The sequence below is a fragment of the Callospermophilus lateralis genome, chromosome 13 (genome assembly GCF_048772815.1).
Source record: "Callospermophilus lateralis isolate mCalLat2 chromosome 13, mCalLat2.hap1, whole genome shotgun sequence".
NCBI classification, from domain to species: Eukaryota; Metazoa; Chordata; class Mammalia; order Rodentia; family Sciuridae; genus Callospermophilus; species Callospermophilus lateralis.
The window spans coordinates 32,247,910-32,266,698 of record NC_135317.1 but is presented as its reverse complement, the minus strand read 5'-3'; the positions used below and the strand labels follow the sequence as shown (position 1 = coordinate 32,266,698).

General features: G+C 43.4%; 1 protein-coding gene across 4 annotated transcripts in view; it reads left to right on the top strand.

Moving 5' to 3' along the window:
* The window catches only part of Kiaa1217 (KIAA1217 ortholog), a 458,856-nt gene that overhangs the window by 148,933 nt on the left and 291,134 nt on the right, over window positions 1-18,789 (top strand). The window lies entirely within an intron of this gene.

Here is an 18,789-nt window from a genome sequence, read left to right as displayed (position 1 = left end):
AGGAGGGTCTTTCGACCTCAGGAGAGGTAGATCAAAGAATTCTTTATGGCCACCTCTCTCACATAAGTGGGGTGGTCAGGAAGGGACCTCCAGAATCCCATGCATAGTAACATGGCATGTGATAGAAGCAGTAAAATAGCAAGCAGAACAGGTTTTGCCTCCAGAGCCCATGCCATAGCCATTTCTCATCCTTACTTCTAATGCCCGAACTTCTCTGAACCGCTTGGTGGCATGGAGGCTGAGGCTGGGCTTCCCAGGCTTGGAACCTTCTCCTGGTAGAACGATAAGCAGCTCTGGACTCTGCTGGACTTCAAAAGTGAGCTGTAGGGCTTTCCCAGAGCAGGATTGCCCTGGCTGACAAACCCAGGGAGTCCAGAAGTTTCTCCTACCCACAGATTCCCCCATATGTCCTGGGAGAGACCAGAGCTCTCTAGGAATTCCAGAATTAGAATGAGGATATCACGTCTAGGGGTAGGCAAGCTGCTGACCAGTTATTTTCTTAACACCTTTCCATCCTTTGGCACCTACTCCAGGAAAAGCTGGCCAGAACGCTCCAATTAGCTACCATATGGAGAGAGTCTATAAGAAGGAAATGCATATTAGCCAAGTGCTCTGATGAACAGATGACTTCATGGACAGGAAAGGATAACAAGGATGTGGGTTCGTTACGCTGTCCTCTTAAAACGGTCTCAGGTACTTTGTACCACAGAGTCTGTGTTTTCCATAGCACGATTTTACTCAGCTTAATCATTGAAAGACCTGCATTTTTACCCTACTAAGCTGGTCAGAATTAAGAAACATTTAATGAGCAGAATAGGAACGTCCTCCACTTCAAGAGAGCTACTTATGATCTTATGAATCCTGCCAAAGAAATCCAGATGACGATCAAAGATGGAGGCAGTGAAACTATAGAGAAGGAACATTTTCCTCACCCAGTGCTACATTCATGGCTGAAACACCTAAAGCAAAAGAAGATTCACAAGAGGGAGGCATAGAAAGTTATTTAAGGTCTGTTTTGTGGGACATGGAAGCCATTGGAAATGTAGACCAAAAGAAACAGAAAAACTTGTGTATTTTTATGGTTAGGTTTGATAAAGGAGGGACTGCCAGGCAGAAGTCTGATTGGAGGGCACGAAGGGTCTGATCGGTGGTAATGAACTTAGCAAGTCCTATTTGTTCAGATTCTTCTCTGAGTCCCGGTGACTTCCAAGGTAAGGATGATCCCCTTTCTTCTGGAAGTAGAGACAGCACCCCTCACGTGACAAAGTGATAGTCTGATTAGGCAGAGAAAGGTGAAGGGAGGGAAGGAGAGTGACCTTCTTGCTTCTGCTGTTTCCTCAAATGTCACGATGTTGTATCCTGGGGTCGCATGTCCTGAACCCTGTCAAAACAGTCATTGTGACTTTATTTATCAGCACCACCCCCACAAGGTTAGGTGTTTCACATCCTATTCGTTTGTGACCCTGGTTTCTAAGAGAAGCATTTTGGGACAGATGACATGGGGCCGTGGGAGGGCCTTCTAACCTGGTTTAAAGGTCACATCCAGATGAGGACTAACAAGATCCATCATGCAACTGAGAAAAGCACGGGGTCCAATTAGTTCATTCTGTGTTTTGTGACCAGAAGTGACATTTACGATGGCTGGGGCTATACTTCCAGCTAGACCTTGGGAAGCTCCTTTGATAGTGGCTAAAAGGCTCCGGCTGCCAAATTCTGTCACTTAACTTTTTACTCATTTCCAACAAATCCTATAGCTCTGGTTTTAGAAGAGTCTTCTAGGACTTATCTGGAAAAAAAAACATTTTGCTGTGAAGAACTCATCATCTGATCCAAGATTTTAGATTGACATCCAATTTAAATAGCTGCTTGGCAAAGTGTTCTGCCATGATCCAAAACCTGAGCCCTGGGTAAACCGTGGAGTCTTTTCTGTACGATCGCTGGCCATCTGTCCTGCTGAGTTATAAGTACAGCATTTGGTACTACTTCTTCATCTTCCCATGGTCAGGCCAGATAATACCTGTCTTCCTCTATCTACAGGGGAGAACTCTCTAAATTGTTGCTATCTAAACTGAACAAGAGCGATAGCTTCAATTGTTTTTCCCTGAGGAAATAAGTGAGCTGCTAGATACAGCTCTGTGCACTAAGCCAGACAGCTCTATCTAAGTCAGCAAGAGACAAGAGGAGCGTTCAGCTCCTAACATTTGACATGTGAGGGCAGATCGCAGCACCTGAGGATGTTTGTTTTAGTGTATTTTTACTCCTTTCAGCATTATTTCCTAGGTTCAATCCCCATCATCATCATCATCATCATCATCATTTACTCACAATAACTTGGTTAGAAAAAAAAATGACAGGATCATACCACAAAAGAAGTCAAGGATGAGGCAGCAAAGCTTGAAAGCAATTGTTAGATCTGTAGGCAGACCATGAGTTTCAATCCCAGCTCCTATGCTTCCTAACTGTGTAACCTCTGTCAGGTTACTGAATGTCTTCATTTCCTCATTTGCAAAACTGGAATAATAATAATAGCACCTTCTTCATAGAGGATTCAATATTTAAGCGCATGTAAAGAACTTAATATGATGACTAACATATATGAGGGGAGAGTGTTTGGATAGTGTATGGTTTAAGAAGATTCCTATGCCACATGACTTTCCACACCTAAGTTCTTAAAAAGAAGTAAAGGAGTAAGAAAGAGATTGAAATATCAGCATGGTTACTGGTAAAGCTGATGTTAAAACATACAGCTTAGTATTAAAGCAAGTATGGGCTTATATCAGTCAATTCTCCATCACTGTGTCAAAATACCTGAGAAAAATTAACTTCATAGGAAATGTAGACCCAAAGAAACAGATAAACTTGTGTATTTTTATGGTTAGGTTTCATAAAGGAGGGACCTTGGTTCAAAGTTTGGTTCAAAGTTTCAAAGTCCTCAGTTCATGATCACTTGGTTCCATTGCTTTGGGCCTGTGGTGAGGCAGAACATCATGGTGGGGAGTGCATGGTAGAACAAAGCTGCTCACCTCAGGGAGCCAGGAAGCAGAGAGAAAGGAAGGGGCTGGGGTCCCAACATCTCCTTCAAAGACCTGCCTCCTTTCCATTGGGCCCCACCTCTTAAAAGTCACACTGAACCTCCCAAGCCAGTGCTTCTACCCCTCACTTGATCCTGTCCTTTGATCTCTATTTCATATGCCTGTTCTTTCTCTCCACATGTATAACATGTCATCGATCTTGTCCCTCCATGTCCCTCAACACTCTGTATACTGTGGGGTTCACACTGTTCTCTCACATTCCCTGATAGTTCCTACCCCTGCAGAGGGAGACCCCACAGGGCTTTCAGAGAGACCAGAGAAGGGGGAGCCGATCCATGGGCCTTCTGAGACCACACCTGCTCCATTCCTCCATTGCTTCTGTCTCCAGATTGACGAATTTCCTATTGCATTCAATTCAACAAGCTCTGAACAAGTGTAGCTGCAAACCAGAGCCAAAAGGAAAATGGGGCGGGCTGCTTCTTCCTCTGTCCTTCTTTCTGCTGGGCCACCGTGAGTGGGCCATACTCTTCTACGGAAGGCCAGGCAGCTGTCCCCCAGGACTCTCTCCAGGTGGGCTTGGTACTACTCCCTCTGTCTTCTTTGTACCTGAGAAAGGTAGGAGTCCCTGTCCCCAGACGACAGCATTCCTAGTAGCATATTTTGAGCCCTGTCCATTCTTATTAAAATACTGAAGTCCCTTTTACTAAGCCTCCTTCTCCTGCCAGCTTTAAGGTGCCCTGTCTTCCTGTCCAGAACTCTGCCTGTACAAGCCATGGGGTAGCCAGCCCAGAGCTTTTCCCTTGTTTCAGCTAAACCCAGTCATCCTCAGACGGTGGCCCCAACCCTGTGTTCTTCCCAGGCCCAGGAAACCTGAGCACAGGGCTTTTAAGGCTGTGAGTCTAGCCTGTCTGGAAAGCCAAGAATTAGCCTTTGGGATGAAGGACAAGCAGGTCTGTTTTATGGCATCCACCTCCATAAAAGTGGGCAAAAACCCAGGGGAGGAAGAGGTCAGAAGGCAACAGAGGCCCTGAGATATGTGAACATGCTTCCAGAAGAGTCAGAAGGTCAGAAGGTCAGCAGAGCTGATGATGGCCAGGCACCAAATGAGTTTTTCCTCTTTGACAGGCAAGTAAAGAACTGACTAGGGTGGGGTGGGGTGGGGGGCAAACCTCTTAGATCAATGTGCCAGAAGGACAGCTAAAGGGAGATTGTGTCTTGTTTATTTTGACAAAGATCTAGGACCTGTTGAGTTAGTTGGGTGGGGATTTTTTTTTTTTTTAAGTTTTGTTTTGTGCTGGGGATCGAACCCAGGGCCTCAGACATGCTAAGCATGTGCTCTACCCCCTAAACTGAGGAGCTTGATGATTTCATTTAACTTGTACCTGTTGAGGATCTGTTAGGAGCGGGTATCTCTGTTAAGTGCAGAGGAACTGAGACAGGAGTCACAAACAAGATCTAGGCCCCTGCCCTCCAGGGGCTTGCTGGCTTCAGCAGGGGTTTCCAGCCGTGTTTTTCTCCAATATGTAGGACATCTAGAAGGACCTCTTCTGGGTGCTTCACATCCATCCCCTTCCTTCTGGCCCCTCTGAGAATCACGCGTCTCAGGTCCCCACACCCACTTCCTAGAATACCAGACTGGCTGGGACAAACACTGGGTCCCACAGCCCTCCATCCAGAGGCACTGGTGAAGAAGGATGCAGGGAGAGACACTCAAGCCAGACCCTGAACAAGGAGCAGATAAGTGAGTAGGTGGGTAAAGTGATGGAGGAAAACCTTCCAGGCAGGAGGAAAGACATGGCCAACACAGAGGAGTGAGCGGGACCAGGGGCCTTAGGGGAAGAGCAAATATCCTAGTGCCTCGTGCAGATGGCGTTGCCAAACGAACCCATAAACATAACAAATTTGCCCTCATACCAGAGCATAATAACCTGTTAAAAATTATTCATTGTTTATCTGAAATTCTAATTGAACTGGACAGCCTGTATTTTCCTTGGTGGCCCCCCTACCTGACCTGCAGTGTATCTGGTCATATCATATGGCGGTAAGAAGGAGCACCCAGAAACTCACAAAAGGCAGGTCAAGACACAAGAGGCGGCTCAAAGCAGTAGTCAGTCTTGGGAATTTTTCCTGATTATATTCTGGTTTTCTTTTAAAATTATTAGGAAAAAAAAAATGAAAGCATTGCCAAAGGTGGATATTTCCAATTGCTCAGGTGTAAAATTTCGTATTCCAATTCCTGATTCCTGCTATACTAGATATTGGGGACTGTTAGTAAAAGGAATTCTAATCATGCGGCATCCATAAGCATAGGAAGAAGTTTACACCCGTCCAGGGCAAGGCTGGCTTACAGAGCAGGCTTTTGACTCTCTTGCCCTCTAGTGGTCGCACGCCCACATAGGGATTTGAGCTCCTCTGCCTTCCAGTGCCGCAGCCCCTTTGGCTCTCCCATGCAAAGGTGCAGATCTAGAAAGATCCTCAGCACCAAAGTCAGGCAGAGAGGTGATGGGTGTGGAAGGCAGGAGGTATGGAAGGCTGTGTTGTCCCTGTGTTGCCTCTTGTTATTTTATGGGGATTCTTGGCTTGGAAGGGAAGAATCTGGCTCAGAGTCCTGGGGATTAAACCCGCCTGCTGTTGGTTGCCTTTGTTATCAATTCATTTATCCAACAAATATTTCTGGAGTAATATTTGTGCCTCTTACATGCCAGGCACTGTTCTGGGTATAGGGCATGTGACACCTGACATATTCCATTATGACTGGGAGTTGAACCAAAGAGTTTGCAACAGGGTTCTGGGGTTTTCAGTTAAGACACGTTGAACACATGGCTAGTCATAGGCAGAGGTTTTAGATCTATAAAGAGATCTGCTTCAGTATTGACTTTTTAGTTGAGCTATACCTTCCTGCCACATCCTTTCTTTATAACTCCATACAGGGTTTCGACATAATTTTGATAAATGGTCATTAGACTTCTTGATAACGATTTATAATTTGGCACATGGAAATCAATCAAAATTGCATAGGGTACAAAATTACTGCCACGTGACGTGGTATGCCTAGAGCCAGTTCTCACCAAGGAAAAAGGAGAGCCTTGGCAGAATGCTGAATTTTTTATCCCTTTTTGTAAATCCTGAAATATTGTTATTGACACTTGAAACAATGTACCAACGGAAACCTATTAGGGCAATGAAGTCATTTTGCAAGTAGTTGGGCCTATTTGTGGTAATACTAACAAACGAAATCAGCACACACCTGACGTAGGAGGAAACCTGAGCTTGTTTAGTTGAACGGGGATCACTTCCCAATTTCTACTACCCCACATTTAATTCATATCTACATTCTGCCAATTTTACTTTTGAAATATTTGTCACGGCTCTGTACTTTCTGATTTTTTTCGACTTCCTTAGTTCAGACTCACATTTTTCCTCTGAACTATGGCAATAAACACTTTATTATGGTCCCCTTTCCTGCTCCTCTAAGATCCATTCTGTACGCAGCTTTATCTCAAACACAAATCTGGTCATGTTTCTACTCTGTTTTTGTCCTGGTCATGATTCCATAATGCTTACAGGACAATCAAGTTTTTCCTGCATTGAATGGTGCACCTATTAATCCGTCATCCTTCTCCTCACGTCCCTGCCATGGTCTTGCAGATTCTCTGAATAGCATTGTGGATTTTTTAAATGCATAAACAAACACATATATTTACTTCTGTGCTGTATTGCTTTTGGGTTTTCCCTTGGTATTCCAGGTAGCTCTGAGGTTACCTGTGTTACGAGTCTGTATTGACACTGTTTTAAGAATCCCATTACCAAGGAGCAGCAATCTATTTTTCAGACTCCCGAGTCTTCCCTCTCTCCCTTCCCCTCTCAGTTGCATAGAATTTCCTGGCTACCTCTCTTTGGGTGCTCAGGGTTGAGTTAATTGGATTTTTAACTTCAACATAAAATATAAATGCTCTGGTTACAAAAGCCCATTGTTTGTGTTTTGGAAAGGTGACTGATGGGGCCAAGGTAGAGAGAGCCTGGTCTTTCTAACTGGGGGAACAAGTTCTTCCTGGCAGATGCTTCTACACTAAGTGTCTAAGTATTCGAACTTTCTCAGCCAGGCTTGGAAATGTAATGTGACTGGGCAGAGCTCATCCAGATACATTCTTAATATTTCTATGATGTTCAGATTACTGAGGTCACCACATTTTATTTTTATTCAGAGCACTCGCTCCAGACACTGAAGAAAAGTGCCAAAATGAATTCCCTGTGAAGCAGAGAGGGAATAGCTGTCTGTATCGCTGTGTAGGAGCAAACTGATGAATCCTCAGAGATCCTGCCGTTTGTCCAGCAGCGTCACTGTCACTTTGACCCAAACGTCTGGGTCTCTTAGGGACCCATATTTGGACAATCGTGTCAGTGTATTATGGCCAAGATTGATAGAATGGCTACCATTCTATTAATCATATTTTTCACATTTATTCTGTTTATTCGCTTCACACCCCTTGTATGGCAATTACCATGCGCCAAGCTCAGTCTCCTTCAGCTCTCACAGCAATCCTATGAGGTAGGTACTGTTATTGCCAGTTTGTAGGTAGGAAAGCCAAAGCGCCTTGCCCCAGGTTGCACAGCAAGTGCACAGTGGAGCGGAGGTGCAGCCTGGATAGTCTCGTCCATGTGGACTCTCTCGCAGAAACATTAGCAGCTTGTGATGGCAAAAACCATAAGATGTCTCCAGAGCTCACTGTGGGCTCCACTCAGACTCCACATAAAGGTGAGGCCTCAAGAACCAGGCTACTGCAGTGTGTGTTTGCAATATGTGAGCCTGTAGATGGACCCGAGAGCAAAGCCTAGGGAACCCTCCTCTGTCCCATTAATACAACTGAGTTAGGGCCTGGCACGAGGTGGCTTGTCTTACTAATAGGAACTGGAGTGGTGTGGAAAGGCCCTAGGAGGAGAACAAAAATCAAATGTTATCTGAGAGAGACCTCAGGGTTCATCTAGACTAAAACCTTCACAGATGAGAAGGTCTAGGGCACACAGAGGTTAAATAATGACTCTTCAAGCTAACTCACACAGCTCAAGAGCAAGCAGGAAGGTGCTTCTGCGCGAACTGAGAACTTGAATGAAACAGTGTTTTGTTCATTCACAGAGCTTTCTGCCTGTTTCATTTTCTTTTTTATCATTTGTTGCTCATCAGGATACATTATCGTTATTGGGTTTTTTCCCCTCTTTTTGATAAACATAGGTGCTGGTTTGATAGTTAACATGATTTTTGAATGATAGAGACTTTGACTTGTGGTTAACGGATGAGCTCTCACTGAGGAGAACATTTAACAAAGGTGGGCAGGTTGCTGGCACTGGCTCTTGTCAATACGTGGAAAGGGGGAGAAGGAGTAATGGAGGGACCCTGTCCGTGACCCCCAGCAGGCACACACCACGAAATATGGTACATTTCCCACCACTAGCTAATTTCCCTGATGCTCCTCTTCCCACTTTCATGACAGCCTCTGTTGTACCAACACAATCACTTTTCTAAAGTACAGTCAGGGCTGGGGATGCAGCTCCGTGGTAGAGTGCCCGCAAAGGAGGTGCCAGGTCCTGGATTTCACCCCAGCACAGCCAAAAGAAGAAAAAAGAAATGAAAAAGAAACTATCCATAAAGTACAGAGTCAGTCCTGTTATTCCTGAGCTCCCAGATCAGTTTAAACTTCTCATTTGCAATGCAAGAACACTCAAAATCAGCTTAGTTTGTCAACTTTCTGTTTATCTCTGCCCACCCCCACCATTAATTTTTATTTTATTTTATTTTTGTGGGGTGCTGGGGATTGAACGCAGGGCCTTATGCATACGAGGCAAGCACTCTACCAACTAAACTATATCCCCAGTCCTGGTTTTTTTTTAACTGTTTTTATTAACTCACTATCGTTCTACATAGTCATGGGGTTCATTTTGACATAATCATACATACATGGAATATAATCTGCTTCATTTCAGTCCTCAGTGCCCATTATTAATTTTTTTTAATTTTTAAAATTTTCTGTCATTCTTTGCCAACATTTCTTATCCTTTGCCATCCCTAACATAAAGCATCATGCTCTTCGTCGTTCAAGACACAGGCTGTTGCACTTGGGGATCCCTGGAGACCTGAAATGCTCTTTCCTGTGTGATGTACCTGGTAAAGCTATTCATTCTTGGTCACCACCTCTCCCAAGTCTTTCCTGTTGACAGTATGGTTGCTCCCTTTTCCATGTTCCTCTTTTACATCTCCAGTAGAACTCTTCTTCCTCTAAGTGAAGGAGACATTATTTTCTTAATCTCTTGGGTTTCATCCATCATTGATTGCGTGATGCAAAAACCACTTATTCAGCATCTTTAGGGGCCAAGGGCTGTGGATGGAGCTGGGGAGTCAAAGATAACCAAAGTAATTATTTTTTCTCCTTTGAGATCTCACAATGTCATAGGAGAGGGTCACACATAACCAAGTAATTCCCAGGCGGTCTGCTAAATATTCACAAATCTATGACTTTTCTCACCCATGTCAGCATCCTCAGTGCTCACCATTAGCAAATTGGGACTTAAAAATTTTTTGAACAAATGAATGGTTTGAATGGTTTGAACATGGTTTGTCCCCATCAAAACTCAAGTGGAGGCTTAGTCCTCAGTGTAATGGTGTTGAGAGACCTACGGGTCATGCAGATGGAGGCTGTGAAGAAGTTGAAGCCTTCTCTTGGAAATAAGTTGTTTTCTTTTCCCTCTCCCTCTCGCGCTCTCTCTCTCTCTCTCCCTCTCTCCCATCTCCCATCTCCCCTCTGTCTCCTGGATCAAGTTTCCATACAAAAGGCATTTGACTTCCTTGGCTTCTTGTGCTTCCTCTCTCACTCAGGCTTCTCCTCCCCACTTATCCACATCACTTTCCACTTTCCTGCCACGTGTGAAATAGCTCGCAGCCCTCATCAGAAGCACAGCAAATATCAGCCCCATTCTGTTGGACCTCAAGAACTGTGAACCCAAATGAACCTTTTTCCTTCATAAATGAGCCAGTCTTGGGTATTCTATTGCAGCAACAGGAAATAGACTAACAGGGTGTGAGTGAAGGAAGAGAGGGATGAATTTGGCCTAAACCATTACTCTCCAAACTACAGTGTCTTCGGAAGCAATTTTAAGAATTACATGAACAGGCTGTGCATGGTGGCACATACCTTTAATCTAGCTACTCGAGAGGCTGAGGCAGGAGAATCGCAATTTTGAGACCAGACTCAGTAATTTAGCCCTGGTCTATAAACAAACAAACAAACAAATAAATAAATCTTGGGATTTAGCTTAGTATTAGAATGCCCCTGTGTTCAATGCCCAGTACTTGGGGGAAAATAACATGAACAAAACATTTGACTCTTTTCTTTTTTGGTGCTGGGAATTGAACCCAGGGCCACACACATGCTAGGCAGGTATTCTATCCTGAGCTATATCCCCCAGTTCAACAATTTGCTTTTCAGTAGCTATATGTTTCATAGCTATAAGTAAAAAAAATTAAATGTTTTATCAAACCCACAATGTAACTATATTATACATGAGGAAAAGTTTAAATTTCTAAGCATGTTGCTATAAAGTCAATGTTAATATAAATGGTTAACAATTTGATGAGAAATGACAAATGGTTGAAGTTTGGAAACACCAAGACAAGGTGTTTTCATTTGTTTTCTCTGGGTTCAGTGTATATACATACCTTTAGAATTTGGGGAACTTTTTTTGTTTTTGTAGTACCAGGGATTTAACCCAGGGGTGTTCAACCACTGACTTATATCCCCAGTTCTTATTTTATTTTTTTCTTTAAACTGCTTAGGCTGGCCTTGAAATTGGGATCCTCCTGATTCAGCCTCCTGAGTCTCTGGGATTACAGGTGTGAACCACTGTGCCTATCTGGGGAGGGGTGTCTTTCTTGAGATGAATCATTTGTACAAAAGAGATAGATCAAAGACCACTGCGTGCGTGTAGGTCTGTTTTTAAGATGAACCAAACCATATTTATTACTTATTTTATTCCAGAGTGATTCTGGAAAACCTCCAGATGAATTTGCTGATTTTCACAGGTGCATTATAGACCTGCCCATAAATTGTGTTATTGCTTATATGTGGAAGTAAGGAAAAAGAGGAAATGGCTTTTCCAGGCCTCTGAGCAGCTGGATATGATTCTGGAACATTTTGGGTAAAGCAGTAGCTATAGCAGGTTGATAGCAGCAACTCTGGGGACCCAACAGGATCCCTGTCTCCCCTCTCCCCTTCCCTGCCTCTCTTTCCCACTGTCATCTGCCTTGATCTGCCTCCTGACTTTTGCTTGCTATGTTCATTTGTGTCTCAGCTTCTACCCTCCATACTACCTGCATCTGGGGTGACAACTCAGCCCGATTTTCCTAGAACTTATTTTTTATTTATATATGACAGCGGAATGCATTACAATTCATATTACACATAGAGCACAGTTTTTCATATCTCTGGTTGTATAAAAAGTATGTTCACACCAATTCGTGTCTTCATACATGTAATTTGGATAATGATGTCCATCACATTCCACCATCCTTGCTAACCCCCTGCCCCCTCCCTTCCCTCCCACCCCTCTGCCCTATCTAGAGTTTGTCTATTCCTCCCATGCTCCCCCTCCCTACCCCACTATGAATCAGCCTCCTTATATCTGAGAAGACATTTGCATTTGGTTATTTGGGATTGACTAACTTCACTTACCATTATCTTCTCTAACTCCATCCATTTACCTGCAAATGCCATGATTTTATTCTCTTTTATTGCAGAGTAATATTCCATTGTATATATGCCACACTTTTTTATCCATTCATCTACTGAAGGGCATCTAGGTTAGTTCCACAGTTTAGCTGTTGTGAATTGTGCTGCTGTAAACATTCATGTGGCTGTGTCCCTGTAGTATGCTGTTTTTAAGTCTTTTGGGTATAGATGGAGTAGAGGGATAGCTGGGTCGATTGGTGGTTTCATTCCCAGTTTTCCAAGGAATCTCCATACTGCTTTCCATATGGGCTGCAACTTTTTTAGTTTGGGCACCAACATTTTTCAGCTGCCAGTTGGTCATCCTGCCTGCATCCCTTTTCTGTACATTTCAACATTACAATTTTGTAGGAGAGAAGAGGAAATATCTGGCTGGGTCTGTTCATTCTTTCTCCAGCTCAGGGAGCCTCCCAGCTTCCCCACTAGGTTAAGTCCAAGCTGACCCCTACTAAATAGACCAAGAAAGACCTGGGGTTGATGTAAAGAAGCATCGCTAGCTGCCTTCCTCAGAAGGGGCTTGGGAATGATTCTCAGTCATTCTCTGGTCTGCTTTCCTGCACCTGTTTTTCACATATAGGAGCATGCTGTTGGCTTATATGTGTACAATGGGGGAGGTACATGGTGGAACAGATCAAAACTTTTATTTTTTAAAAAAACCATTTCATCCTTTTCATTTTTATGAATTTAATCATATTGTACAAATCAGGCTTCTGATGCAGTGTTATGGAACACTGGCCCAACATGTAATTAAATATTTTATTCTACTGAATCCTGTCCAGTTGAGAGATTGCAAAGCTTTCAAAAGGGGCTATTTCAAAAGCAAAACATTAAAATCTAGGAAATGAAAACTTTTAAGCTCTAGCAGCACATGGGGACAAACAAAATTCATCTTGGCCTAAGGGCAGAGAAGCGCAGCCCTTGAATAATTTGTGAATGCTGGAGGGCTTCTCCTACCTCTCCCAGTTTCAGCACTGGGTCTACCCACTTGATCTAAAAGTTAGTCATTATTAAAACTCTTTTTCCCATTGGCACGGAGCAGCAGTGCCCCCTCTCACCCGGTCTCCACCTCATCTTCAATCCTATGAACTGGGATGCAGAGAAAAAAATCACTACAAATTTAACTTCTGAAGCATATAACTGGTTTTCAAAAATTGTACAAAAAGTGAGGGTGCTGTGGCTTGAACAAGCTGAGCACAGCTCTGAGTTGGGCAGAGTTCCTTTGTCACTGAACCCGGAGACCCCAGAACTCTCAGAGCACCCCTAGCCCTCTGGTGCTCCCACAGCAGTCCCAGAGCCCTGGTGGAACCCAGAAGCCCTCAAATCCCTCTAGCCTTCTGAACACTGCCCCCATCCCTGACGACCCTGGAACCCTACCAGCATGGGTCCCTTGAGCACCAACCCTCTGATGGCCCCAAACCTTTAAGCAACCTGGGTTCCCTCTGAATTCTCCTGACCCTCTGAAACCCCCTTAATCCTTGATTGTCCCCAGAGGGCAGGCCACTCCAGGTGCTGGGTGATGGAGGCCTGTTGGGAGCATTTTGGTTTGTGGGTGGCTGCTCATGACTACCTGCCCCCCAAGTAAAATGGAAAAACTAACATATTTATACTGTACAGCCTTTTTCATTCTCTCTTGTCTGCATCTCTCTTAAAAGTCTGTGACTACGGCTGGGCGCAGTGGTGTTTGCCTGTAATCCCAGCAGCTCAGGAGGCTGAGGCAGAAGGATCACAAGCTCAGCAATTTAGTGAGGCCCTAAGCAACTCAGCAAGACTCTGTCTGTAAATAAAATATTAAAAAGGTCTGGGGATGTGGCTCAGTGGTTAAGTACCCCTGGGGTTTAATTCCCTGGACCAAAAGAAAAAAAAAAAATGTGAATATGGGGCTGAGGAGGTAGCTCAGAAGTAGAGTGCTTGGGTGTGAGATGATCATAGTCCCAGCACACAGATCAATGACCAGAAAAAGGCACTCAACTTGAGACTTTTGGTAAATACCTGTAGTGAACTGCCTAATACCTACCTCATGGTTTTTACACCAATTTCCCCTGAATAATACCAGACCCAATTCTGTGGTTGATAGAGAAGGATTTTCATTTTGGTTTCATTTCCCCCTGGCACTTGTCATCGAACCCCAGGGCCTTGGGCATGCTGGGGAAATGTCCTCCCTCTGCGCTTATCCTCAGCCCTGTGCCAGGATCTCAGTTTTATTTTGAACAGGGTCTCACTAAGTTGTCCAGGGGGCCTTGAACTTGTCCTCCTGCCTCGGTCTTCCCAGTTGATGACAGGTGTGTCCACCTTGCAAAGGATGAGAGAGATTTTCAGAAATAACTTATACCCTCCCCTATACCAACCCTGGTTTTGTTCTCTATTTCAATAGAGCAAAAAGAATTGGAATATTCAAAGGGTCATCCAGGGCCATTGTCTTTGACTTTAGTGGTGAGAAAAGAGGATAAAAGATCCTAACACATTCAACAAGTGTGTCAGGGCTTAGAGGAGAGATGGGAGCCATGTGTTCATTCATGGAGAAAGGCAATAGGAAAATGAGAACTTGATGATTAAATTTCTCAGCAATGTGATTGTCCCCCCCGTCGTACTCCTGCCCTTCTCTACTGCTCACTGCATCTTTGAGTGAGGGCATTTGGGGAAGCCCAGGGGCAACAAATGAGCCAGGGGAGTCCCTTTTCATGAAATCCTTTCTATTGAAAGGGCTCATAATGGCACCACTAGGTAAATCTAGGAACCAAGGAGATGCTGGGATCAGTGGAATTTCTCACATTCTCATGGATTCTACCCTGAGCATCCAGAAACTCCTGTGGAACAGGCCACGATTTAGCTCAAACTCTGGGATAAAAGAGATGAGCATATACAGCGTAGTCATTTTTACTTAAAAGTTGCCACCTGGAATCCAGACTTGCTCTCTTGTGACCAGGGAGGAGAGATGAGCCCCACTTTCCAGATGTGGTACACAGATGGTAGTTCTGCCGCGCTGTATCTTCCAATGGAGAGGAGATGAAAGAAACCCCGATAAAAATGAACATCAATAGATTCCCTTTAAAAAGAAAGCAAATATGCTTAAAGTATTAACACATTGTATCTAAGTACAGTTATATATTATATCACCGCATGAGGAATTTGTAGGAAGGGGCAAGAGGACCATCCCAAGACATAAGAACAGGGAAGCCTGAGTGCTCAGGGGCCCTTGACCTCCTCAGTTCTCAGGTCTCTTCAGAGCTGCTGGCATTTTAAGAACTTTGTGTTAGGGAAGCTTGAAGATCCTCTGCAAAGAATCCTGGGGATGTAAATGACTACCTGATCACATCTGTGAGATTGTTACTCTTAACAAAGAAAGGAAAATTCTGAGTACACAGGGCTTATCTTGGATCACCCATGGGTGACCATCTGTGCTCATTTACCAGGGACAGTCATGGTTTCTTATTGTCCAGTTTGTAATTATTAATAGTTCTCCCTTTCACTCTCCCAAGTGCTCAGAGTTTATATTTAAGTATAAGGTCACCCTGGCCACCTGACACTTTGCTGTCAAAACTAAGATGGGCAAGTCTGCCTTGCACATTCACCAGATCATCCACTCAAGTAAATGTTTTCCCAGTTGTTAAAAGACCTTTCCTTCTGCCTTACGGGGTAACCCACTGCAGTCTGTCCCTTGGAAATGGTGATGTGTAATATCCATCAAACAACTCAAGGCCTCTGCTTGAAACATTTCTGTTGACTTGTTTGCTTTTCACTTTATTTCATTTATTTATCTAGTTTTTCTACTATTATCAATGCCTTTGAAAAGTACATTTAAGGACTCCAGCAAGCATTGATTATCTCTTTTGTGTCTTATTGTTATCTTAAACTATCTTGCTTTTAATAGGGAAAGGAAATAAAAGATTAAACATGTATCAATTCCACTTAGGTTTGGTTCTAGCAATTTCTCCCCTTAAAAACTTACATAAAGAAAACTTACATGTTTTCCTCTGCCCTGTAATTAGATAGGCCTACAGAGAAATCATCCACAATTGTTTATGATTCTTGTGTTGAATTTCCCGTCATGGCACATGCCATTTAATTTGCATTATCAAAACCAATAATCATTCAGTTCCATAATAAATTAGCTATGACTGAAAAATTACCTTTGTCCTTTTAACACTCTTTGATCACTTGTTTGTTTTTTTCTTTTAAATGACACTTTTTTTGTGTGTGTTAGCTCATTTTAAGTCATGAAGTGCAACATCTGGAGTCATTAACCAAATAGTCTTGCACCTTTCCTGGTTAGGAATTGAAAACTCAGCCCTCTAGCGTCATCATTGTTGCTGTCTATATGACTACAGGAAAAATCAAATTTCAAGTTCTTCTCCCTTTCTCAGCAAATTTCAAAGTATGGCAGTAGGCAGATTGGAACGTAATAGCAATTTTTAAAGCCAGAAATTAAATTAAACCAAAAACAATGTACTTCTAGTTCAAAGAGAGAGTTTCTTTCAGAAAGAAGCACATCTCCCCAATAACAATAAAGACAATAGTAGTATTTCCTTGAAGATCAGAGTTACCAAGTTTATGTGGATTGCAAAATATAGCTGCTGTTTTCCAGAGAAACTGACAATCTTTGAAAAGTTCTTGGTAAGGTCTGTGGGGGCTTTGGGGAGAGAGGTGTGGTGTGGCACAGTCTGGGCACAGTGGTATAAATACAGTGTCTTCTCAAATTGTTTTTAGCTCCTTTTCTTAAGAAGGAACAAGAGGCCAGTAACTCACCCAACAAATAGAAGCTTTTGCTTGTAGAATATCCAGAAGTTTTGATCACTCAAGAGAACCTATGTGTTCAAACATACGTGTCAATTTCATAGTCCTGGATGATTCCTATTAATTATCTTTTTTGTACTGCTTTTTTCTTTTGTGCATTCCACAAAGAGTTTGCTTCTTAGAATGTCTACAGAGGTGGCAGTCCACTTTGCCCATGGGGGAGGGGAGGTCAGCGCAGCTTGAACACATGGGCAGCTAAGGGTGGTCCTTGGTCTGTATGGAAACTGGGATTTCTGACATGGTGGGAGGGGTGCCCCCCATTTTGCCTATCTGGGAATCAACAGAGGCCTGGTGGCTGCTCTGACACTTTCCAAACAGTCCCAGAAAAGCATTGTGTTGGTCCACAAATGGATCTTTTGAGGTAGCTGGGATGACGCCAGGGTAGGCTGCTGTTGTCTCCTTACTTGTCAAGTGACAGGTAGGCACTGCTAAGAGCCGGTTGGATTGCTGTGAAACCCAAGGTCAAGGGACATCTGGTTTAGACTGACATTCTAGTGCTTCAGTGCTCCCCATTTTGGTATTAATAATTTGAAGACAGACACACAACAGCTATACAAAAATCAAGATAATCTGCACCTGGTGGCTTGAACCAGGAGATTTTTCCTTCTTTAACATTTTGTACCTAAAGAACTAGTGAGGTTCATGGGGTGTTTGCCTGCAGGCCACTACCACAGAAACTGTTAAGATTAGTTTCTCCTTGAAGCAAGATTACCAGGTAATTGTGTTGCAAAGTCATGGAGACCTTGAGTTAGCTGCCCTGTAAAGCTAACTGCTTGTATTCACACTGCCAAGGCATAGCTTTAATTTCCTGAAAGATTCACCACAACTTTTTAGATGTTAATAAAAATTCTGTTAGGAGTTGAGGGGCTTTCTCTTTCTCCTCCCAATATGTGTATAACTTCCTTTTTTCACGTTTTTACATTCCTTTTGGTCCATACCTGTTGAGAGCCACAGCTGAGTCAGAATAGCCCCTGGCATTTTGCCAAAAATAATGGCTGAGAGTCGAGCCATTAAGATGATGATAATTAAATTAAGCTATGTATAATTGCTGTGACTGGATGATGCTGGATTGAAACAGGCTGTGTATTCAATTGTATATAGACTCCTGCTGCCTAGGGAGCCCACTACTTTGGAGTTCTCAAGGGGATTCCAGGGGAGTTTGGGTTGGTTGGTGAAATTCCAGTGGAGGGAGTTCCTGTTGGTGTGTGGTGTTCCTGAGAGGGCCACGTTGGTGGCTGTTGGTGGCGTTCTGAAATAAAGTTTGTTCTTTCTTGAGTGGCTCCTGATTTTGTGCCCAGCCAACTGAGGCACATACCCTTCATCCATTAGGGGCTTCTGCATTTTTATGTCCTAAATGACCAAACTATGCCCCCCCACACCATCAAAGACATGTGACTTAAGGTCATAATCTGGCAGAGAGGCCATCCATTGTTCTACACACATTTGTGTCTTAAGTCAATATCAAAACACCTTGCCTGAATGGCCTGTATGTTAGGTCAGGGTATGGCCAGCAGGCTGACCATTGTCCCCCCCCACCCCATGATATGGGGCCACAGATTAAAATATCACACTCTTCCTAACAGTTACTGTGTTACTCTGAGGAATCTGAAATAGCAGGGCAAATGTTGCTTAGATTATTTTCCCATCCCTTTTCATGTGGACATGGTGCTTCCTATTTTCACTTTCTGGGAAATTTGCCAGTTTTTCAAGGACTGGGTAAAGAACAAAATAAATATTTGTAGGTAGTTTAAAAGGAGGACAAGTATGTTGGATGTAACTCTGCCCATCCAAAGAAAAGCATTTTAATTGCCCTTCAGATGTTTCAAAGTAATTAACTTGAGAGAGTCAGAAGGTAGATTTACTAGGTCACTTTTCAGTTTGTGATCAAGGGGTGGGTGTGCGTGCCTGTGTGCGTGTGTGTGTGGGGGGGGGGGCGGGGGAGTGAAAGAGTCAGAGAAAGTGAACGCAACTGAGTAAAAAAAAACTCCTTTTAAAATCCAGAGGAAGACCCTGAAATGGACCTTGTGAAAATGACATTACCTTTTTATAGATGGGAATCACGCCCCCAAAAAGTTAGTGCCGGGACATGTTTGTTTCACACCTTTCATTACATACTATTTCCTTCAGAACTTTTAAGGGATTTCTTTTAAATTTGGGAGGTTCCGTAGTTCATTGTTTATCAATAGGTGTAT